This window comes from Elephantulus edwardii, unplaced genomic scaffold (assembly GCF_000299155.1).
Source record: "Elephantulus edwardii isolate Elephantulus edwardi_28Jun2011 unplaced genomic scaffold, EleEdw1.0 scaffold00197, whole genome shotgun sequence".
Classification (NCBI taxonomy): domain Eukaryota; kingdom Metazoa; phylum Chordata; class Mammalia; order Macroscelidea; family Macroscelididae; genus Elephantulus; species Elephantulus edwardii.
Genome location: NW_006399947.1, coordinates 1,718,125 through 1,727,511, shown reverse-complemented (window position 1 = coordinate 1,727,511; position 9,387 = coordinate 1,718,125). Strand labels below are relative to the sequence as shown.

General features: G+C 42.6%; 1 pseudogene; it reads right to left on the bottom strand.

Annotated features, from left to right (window-relative positions):
- Positions 1–2,199: 2,199 nt before the first annotated feature.
- On the bottom strand, positions 2,200–7,917 carry LOC102854878 (annotated as a pseudogene).
- Positions 7,918–9,387: the final 1,470 nt, after the last annotated feature.

The window sequence follows — 9,387 nt, the reverse complement described above, 5'->3', positions numbered from 1 at the left end:
TGGACATGTAGTGAGGAGAGACCGGTCCTTGGAGAGGGACATCATGCTTGGGAGGGTGGAGGGACGGCGCAGGAGAGGAAGGCCCTCCATGAGTTGGATTGATTCAGTGACTGGGATAATTGCGATGGGAGTGTCAGAGACAGTGCGATTGGCACAGGACAGAGCGGAGTTTAGGGCTGTTGTACATAGGGTCGCTATGAGTCTCAGGCGACTCGACGACACATAACAACAACAACAACAACAGTCCCTGAAAAGGCTAGCTTGCTTAGAAAATTTGAGGGTCAACAAGAAAAAGAGATGGATTGACACAGTAGCTCCAACAGTGGGCTCAAACTTAGCAGAGGTTGTAAGGACAGCACACGGTGAGGCAGGGCTTCATTCTATTGCATGGAGGGTCTTTGTGAGTTGGAGATGACTCAAGCTGCATGACTTTTTTTGTGCTTTACAGAGGGTGTGCTTAGCAAAGGAGTCAGTCTCCTGTGAGAGGAGGAACAAAGATCTGTCATCTGCTTGAGTGGTCCATGCTGCACTTCTCATGGAGGGTGGGAAGTAGTCTTGTGGCAATGATTCCCAGTCATTAGAATGACTACCATGCTAGAATAGAAAATAGAATATACAATGAGATAAATAGAAAATAGGACATAGCTAGATATTAGGAATGTTCCTGGGTGACACAAAATGATTTTACTTAGCTATTAACCTTTAGGTTGGCAATTTACAGCCATCTACAGGTGCTTTCCACTCCTTGGAAGCAGGAGTGGCACCCACTTCCTAAATAACACACCTCCAGAAACACTATGAACTTTGATAAATGTTGATAGTTGTAGAGGGCCTTCAGGCCTTTTGTTCATAGGATTGCTATGAGCCGTGCTAGACTTAAAGGCAATCAACAACAACAACATGTGCCATTACTTGAATCCCCAATCAGTACACTTGGTACCAGTAGTCAAGAAATCAGGAGAAACTCTGTAGTGGGGGATCTCTCCAAATTATTGCATAGTAATGATGTTAGTTTGAGATCTAAGGAGTGCCTAACTCGGGCCATGATCTTTTCAACCACTTGCTATGCATCTAAGAGCTGAACAATGACTAAGGATGGCAGAAAACGTGTTGATGCTTTTGAACTGTGGCATTGGAGGAAAATGAGGAAGATCCCATCGACTGACAGAAGAACAGATATGTTTAGAAGAGGGTGTGGCCAGGGTGCTCCTTAGCAGCAAGGATAATGAAGCTTCATCTCATATATTTTGGATGTGTTGCTAGGTGAGGCTATGCCTTGGAGAGGGACATCATATTTATGAGGGGAGATGAAGGAGAAAAAGACCTTCAACCAAGTGGGTTGACATGGTGACTATAGCATTGGGTTTCAAGGTGTCATAGATTGTTTAGATGGCAAAGGATAGGATAGTGTTCAGATTATAAGGTTGCTATGAGTCATACTTGATTCAACAGCACCTAACAGCAACAATGACAACAACAGGCACCATGGATGAAAGGCTTGATAATCTACTTTCACAAAAACTTGTTGTGTGCTCTAGAATCATTTTAATTCATAGAGTCCCTGTAGGACAGGGTAAAACTGCCCCACAGGGTGATCTAAACTGAAATCATTATGGATGCAGATTACCAGTTCTCTTTTCCTGCAGAGTAGCCAGTAAATTCTCATTATAGACCTTTCAGGTAGCAGTCAGTGATGCTTAACCGCTGTAACACCAGGACACCTCTATCAAGATTCTGTTGTTGTTGTTGTTGTTGTTATGTGCTGTCGATTTGCTTGTGACTCATAGCGACCCTATGTACAACAGCCCTAAATCCTGCTCTGTCCTGTGCCAACCGCACTGTCTCTGACACTCCCATCCCGATTATCCCAGTCACTGATTGTCTGGAGCCGTTCTACTTGATAACACACAAAGTTGTCAGAAAACTGAGTTGACTTGACTACAGTGGGTTTGTTTTTAGACAACACAATAGCAAGTACAAGAACAAGGGTGGGGGGAAGGGGGGGCGAAGAAGTAAAACCCAAACACCAGAAAACAAAACAAAGCCCACTGCCTTTGCGCAAAGTCAGACTCAGAACAAACTTTCAGCAAGTTTCTGAAGCTGTGCTTTTTATTTTTTGTTGCTGTTTTTCAATTTGAAAAAAAAAAGTTTCTTTTTTATTAACTGACCGTGTTATAAAAAATAATCATGATTGACACCTTAGTTTATTCTTCTAATAAGTCTATTGATCTTGTCTTTCCAGCTGTCAGCATCTCCACCTTCTACGAAATGAATGGTCTTTTTCTTCATTCCACCTGATGGAGAAGATAATTTGAAGCGCCACAAGAAGTTATGGCTTCTTTGAAGCGTTTGCCAACAGTACAGGTCTCATGAATCAGATCCTCCATGCAGGTGGTGCCATATTTACCAAGAGATCATGCAATCAAAGTGTTGTCTGTCAGAGCAATTATCTTCTTTTTTTATTTTGTTATAACCACATTTATAGATCAATTTATTGACAGGCTTCAGGTTTGGTTACCCCCGTGTGATATATGGTTTCACAATCCTCAGCATGCTAGCTGAAGCTTTATTGAGATTAACAAGGGGGACATTGAAGATCTGGTAAACTTGAACCTTGGACGTATACTGTTAATACCTCTGATTCTGATGACAAATGCCAGCTTGTGTTCCACGTACATAGAAGTTGTTATCCGAGACATTGGAATCTCAGTTCTGTACATCTGTCTATATTCTTTGTGGTAGTGCTTAGCCTTTTCATAGATAAGCTTCCTCCTTGTCTTTTGAAGCATCTTTTGGACCAATTTCTTTTTTAGATGCTTGACCTGCAGGATCTTTCTTTTTCTTCTTCATAGCAGCCCCCATGATTCCAGGCAGAAAATAAGTAAAAGGCTAGGTTGTACCTCTTTATGGAAGGAGATAACTCATCTTTCTACCTAGGAGGGGCTAGAAGATTGGATCTGCTGACCTTTTGATTAATAGTCAATCAGTTGAACCCTATGTTACTAGATCTCCTTGTACAATAATTGTTTTTGTTTTTGTTGATTGCCCTTGGGTCAAGCACGACTCATAGTGACCCTGTGAACAAAAGGCCTTGAAGCCCTTCTACAACTATTAACATTTATCAAAGTTCATAGTGTTTCCAGAGGCATGTTGTTCAGAAAGTGGATGCCACTCCTGCTTCCAACTGTGTTCATTGGTGGATATTAATAAGAGAAATAATTAAATAATAAAATGACCCAAACAAATATGTAAAAAATTTTATAAATAAATGCCTGGTGTTGGCATGTCTACATACAATTCATTTTTTGATGTAAAATTCTTTGGCTGCAAGAAAGAACATTTGGTTTACTTCATTAATAGCAGTATCTCTTAGTGCTGGCATGGCTTATTCCCTAGTATTTCTTCTATGCAATAGAATCCCTAAAATTGTCCTCACCCATCCCTATCCTTTTTACAACCCCCTTGTTGGTCCTGCATTCAAGGTCAGATAATATGTGGCAAACTAATTTCCCACCCTTGGATCTTGTCCATGAGAGATTATAGTACTGTTGTTCTCAGGCCAGGCTTGAAGTCTTTTTCAATATACTGTTGCTCCAAATATGAACAATTGATTGGAGTTGGCATACAAGCCGAAATCTACTTATCATCCTGGGCTCAAATTTCTCTAGATCCAAACAGTAATAAAATGATAAAGAATTTGTAATTTCAAGTTGGAACCAACCTATAGATGACCCTCCAGCAGGTTCACAGAGGCAGTTAATTGCAGGAGCGAGAGGAGATTGCCCGTCTTTCTCCCTTGAAGCACCTGGTGGAGTCAAACCATGTGCCTTTGGGATTGCAGCACAGCTTCTTGCTACTAGGCCACCAGTGTTCAACATGTAATAAAGAATTTATAAGTAAAACTAATTAAAGATATTTTTAACAAGTTACCTTTTGAGTACTGATGTGTAAATGAAGCCTTTTCTTGACCCCTCCATTGTAGTATTTTGTGCTTTTCAAATTCTAGAAGTTTGCATCCTGTTTTGGGGAAAGAGAACATGCATACACATGACTTTACTAACTCAAAGCTTCAGTTTCTTCTAGACGTATTAGGGTTCAGGGCACCTAGTGTGCATCTGGACACGTTCAGTGTGTGAAGTTCAGTGTCCACAAGCTCCAGGCATTTTTATTAGCCCTGCTCAATTTCCAGACAAGTTCTCTGGGGTTGGAACAATCAGATTAGGTTTAAGTGAAGCTTGGCTGGTGATGTCAAAGAAAACCCACAGGGCTGGCATCTGTTAAGCAGTCATTGCTAGCATCGTTCTTGGCAAGAGATGACTTTTTCTTGCCTTGTTTCAGCCTTAAATTGCTTTTGTTTGTCCTCGAGTCTGGATCAATAATCTCAATCTCGATCTTTCTCTCTCATAGATATGAAATAAATCATTACTTATGGGGAAAGGGGAAGTAGGACAAATGGCAGTCAGAAAGGACGGAAAGAGAGGTTTGAATGCTAATAGGAAGAATAACAGCTCATATTTATCAAACACTTTCTTTGTGTCAAGTACAGTGTTATCACATTGAATCCTAACAGTTTATGAGATAACATATGATGATTCATATCCATTTTCAAGATGCGAAGATTTAGGTTTTCAGGGTGGGATTAAGTAAATTTTTTCTACAATCACACAGTGAGTCTATAGCAAAGCAAAACATGGCTCTATGTAACCTCTCTCGTGTCCTCCACCACCTCACACTGACTCTCCCCATCAAAATTACAGGACATCTCTTACACCACCTTCGATGGTTAATACTGTGGGTCAGCCTGGTGAGGTGATGATTCTTAGTGTTCTGGCAGATTCAACCTAATCATCTTTTGCTCTGCATTTGGATGTGAGCCAACAAATGGACAGAGGAATTAATTGCCTTGGTGGTCAGGACTGTTTCCAAGATACAAATGGACATCTGACAAAACTTGCTTTCTTTTATCAAACTTGTACTCTTCTTTTTATCTCTGGTTCTTAGGACATAAATCTGAGAGAGCATCTATTCAGTCTCCCAAACTGCAGATTTTGAATTCACCAAGCTCTACAGCTTCATGAGCCAGCAGTGGTTACTAGCCTATGAGCTGCCCTGCAGATTTGAGGTTTGCCCGCCCCTGCAACCCTATGAGCCAGTAGAGGTCTTCATTATGTCATCTGGCCCATGGATTTGGGCTTGCGGATTCCCATAATTTCACATGTCAGGTCCCTGAAGTAAAATTCTCTTCATATTCTGCACTGATTTTTCTCTTTCAGAGAAGTCAAACTAAGATACCATCTCAATTGCATTAATCAAGGCTTTTTGGTGTAAATGGCAGAAAACACATCACCATAAAACAGCCCTTCTCCATTTATTGAATGATTTTGGATCCTTTTTCTAACAACCAATCTCCTTTTGTAGGGCAAGATGGTACCATAGATATTAGAGGTACTAGAGTTATAACTTATTCCTTCAGCAGCTTTAAAAGGAGTTCAACTCAGTTCTAGCTTAGTGGTAAAGAGCTGTGCTGTCAACCTGAAAGCACAAGGTTCAAGTCTATCAGCTGCTTCACGGTAGAATGGTGGGCAGTCTCCTGCTGTGTAATTACATTGCTCCTGAAAACTCCCTGGAGGGTCAGCTATGGGTCAGTTGTGACTCAATGGTATATAACAACAACAAGTAAAGACTTAGGGGAGCTCAGGTAGCACAGTGGGTAAGGAGTTCCATAGCCAAACCCAAAGACTAACGATTGACTTCATCAGTTAGCCTATGGGCAAAAGATGAACAATCTCCTCCTGCGTGATTTATAGCATCTGAAAACCTGCTAGAGCTGCAGCTATGAGTCAGTTCTGACTCCACTGCATGTAAGACAATAGTAAAAACCTGGGCTTGTCTAGACCTAGGTTAATTACCTATTCTTCAATTAATGAATGAAAAATGCAACCAAACTCTAGACCCTGAGAGGTAAGAGGAGGGTAGATTACACAAACCAAATTCAAGGATGATGTCCTGGGAGGCAAAAGTAAGACACTTTTGTCTACTTGACTGTCTCAGAGGTACTGTGGGTTTGGTTTCAGACTAACATCAAAACCAAAATACTCATTAAGTAGGTCATTTAAAGTTTTGGTTTCCTATTGCCATGATCTTCTCAATTATCTGCTACCCATGAAAGAGCTGGACAATGAACAAAAATGACAGAATAAAATTTATTTCTTTGAACTGTGGTGTTGGAGAAGAATACTGAATATCTCATGGACTTCCAAAGAAACAAACAGATATGTCTTAGAAAGGGTGCAGCCAGTGCTCCTTGGAGGTAAGAATGATGAAGCTTAATACTTTGGACATGTAGCAAAGTGTGGCTGTTCCTTGGGAAAGGGATTCAAGCTTGGAAAGATGGAGGGTCAGTGAAGGAGAGGAAGACCTCAGTGAGATGGATTGACACAGTGACATCAGTAATGGGCTCTAGTGTCGCAGATGATGAGGATGACACAAAATCGGTCAGGGTTCAAGATGGCTATTCATAGCATCGCTATGCGTTGTACTCGACTTGATGGCCCCTAACAACAACAAAAACAACTGAAAATTAAAGTTGTATTTATACTAAATTGTCATTGATTACATATGTAATAACATTATTAAAAAGTTTGACTTTTTTTGAGGGTTTCCATAAACAGGAAGTAAGCACAGGCTATTGAAAACATGACATTGCTAAATTTACTCCATGTGGGGTTGCTGCAAATCTTCAGTTTATAAGAGGTTCGGTGTCTACAGAGTACAATAAAATAAAATGCAATAAAGCAAACATGCCTTTATGTGACACTCACAACATTTTTGAAGAGTCAATCCCCTGGGACTGCTTGATATATTAGTTGGAAGAAGTGTTCTGGAATTCTTCCTGGTATCTGTGGCTGGGCCCAAGTCCAGTGTGCTAATGTTGTCATCTTGAGTGGCTTCCCCACGGTCCATTTTGTTGAACTTCTAGTCAGTGATTCCTAAAGGCTACAGTCTTCTTTCAGAGACAGAAGAAAGGACAGCTTCTCTCCTCATTTCATAAAAGTCTGAACTTGTAGCCTCAGAAAGCTTTAATTACTGTTTGATCACTCGACTAAGTGGCAGGAGATGCCCTGCCTGTTCCTAGGATTCTTCATCCATCAGATTAAGCTGTTTTTCAAATCCTATTTGTAACTCATGGCCAGCGTCTTACCCATCTCCTTCATGAAGACTGTTCCAGGCTTTTTACTTCTATATTTTGAGCTCTGGTAGCCTCGTGATAAGAAGTTGCATTGCAATCCCAAAGGATTGCAAAAAATCTCAGATCCATTAGCTCCTCCACAGGAGAAGGATGTGTAATCTCTTCCATTGTGATTTATTACCTTTGAATACCCAGAGAAGGGTCAGATAAGGGTAGGTTTTGACTCAATGGTACACAACAACATACCTTTTATGGCAATCGTTTTTTATGACAAATGTTCTTCAAAATATCAAAATGCTTGATATATCTAAGAGTATTTTTGTTGTCTTGTGGTGGCTTGTGTGTTGCTGTGATTCTAGAAACTACACCACCAGTGGCTCTGATACCAACAAGATCACTGATAGTGGACATGTTTTAGTAGAACTTCCAGGTTAAAACAGATTTTTTTTTTCACCATCATCTCATTTATTGAGGTTTTTACAAATTCTACAGAGAGGGGCCTGGGCCAACATGCTCCACTCCTGCTCTCATAAAAGACGGGAGCATTAAGGAGCATGGATGGGACTGATGGCAACATACTTTGACCCACGAGAAAAGGGCTGGGTTCCCTCCAGAGCTGCCAGTGGGTAGGACAGGGCAGGGCAGACATGGACAAGGGCAGGGAGTGAGGTATGATCCAGACTCCACTGGGCAGGGACCTCCTGATACAGACCCCCCAGGTCAGCCATCCCTACAACTCAGGTGCAGTGTGGCTTTCTACCACACACAGAACTCAAGTCCAATCACAACCTGGTTCTCAGTCAAATATTTCTGAGGAGATGTCCATGGGCTTATTGCGCATGCATCTCGGGCCAGATTCTTTTGGTGGTGGTTTGGGATTGGCACAGGCAAGTAACCTCCCCCTGGCCTCCAGGAGCCCAGCATGCCACCAGCTTTATATCCTCCTCAGGAGGCCTGAATTGACTGGACTGAGCTAACCAAACATTTTCCTTCTCATTAAGTCGTCAACATCATTTTAATGAGTCAAAATCAAGCAGCAAGGATAGACCAGTGCACCCTAGTTGGATGTGCACATCCCTGGTTATGTTGAGGCGCTGTGACATAAGGCCTGCTGTCTTCACTTTGTCTAGTCTCTTTGGCCACTTGCGGTTGGAGCGATTTAAGCCTCATGGGTCCTTGGATGGGCAGACAGGTGGACTTCAGGGGAGGAGTGCAGGGAGGTGCAGTCCTTTTCTGGTCTTTCCAGGGTGACTGGAGCACATCACACACCTTAGCTATGCTCTTAAGACTCTTTGCAGGCCAGGCAATCCCTTAGAACACACAGGACTTCCAACAGTTCACATGCCATGCTGTTCAGGAACATGGGTGCCTGCCTTCTTTTTTCCGAGCTCAATCCACCCCACTTGAGCTGGGCTTGTGTAAGCACTGTGTGCTTTAAAGATGTAAAACTCAGAATGGCTAAGAGCTTGGGCGGAATGTCGAGTGCATCTGCACTGGGAGCACGGAATGTGGCCACTGCCCAACTTCCCAGGCATATGGGCAGCTGCTGATGAGATTGAGGAGCGGGGAAAACACAGCAGAGACAGAAGGATGCCAGGAGGGACAGGAACCTCGGAGTCACTGAGGCACAAAAGCTAAGCCACAAACATAGGGCCAAGAATTTGGTTTCAACATCAAAAGGGACTATTTCTACGCTGTTCATGTGACTTCACCACGGGAACTCACCACAGCTTCCGTAATAAACAAAAGTGAGCAGGTTCTGGGCAAACCGTGGTCCAGATGTTGCCTGCCCAAACTAGAGGAGGGCCTAGGCCTGGGAGGAGGTGTACTGCCAAGGCCAGGCCGGGCTCCAGGCTGGTTCCAACACACAGAAGGCCTGGGTGCCACTGCGGGGCTGATGGGCAAGACATGAACATCACCTCATACAAGCTATTCAAAAGGACAAAAAGGAAGAGACCGTGTTGGAACTGCTTTAAATACTATGTGCTAAGCTACTAATACTAATGTTGTGAGTGAGGGGATGGCGGGCACTTGCCATTGCAGCAGTTGCAGCAACAGCAGCAGCCAGTGAAGAGGCCACAGAAGACAAAGAAGACCTTGGCCCACTAACTGGACAGCAAAAAGTCTATGTTCACATTCTCCTCGCCAAACTGCTCGGCCCCGTTGAGGCCCAGGGAGCAGCACTTGTCACAGATGTT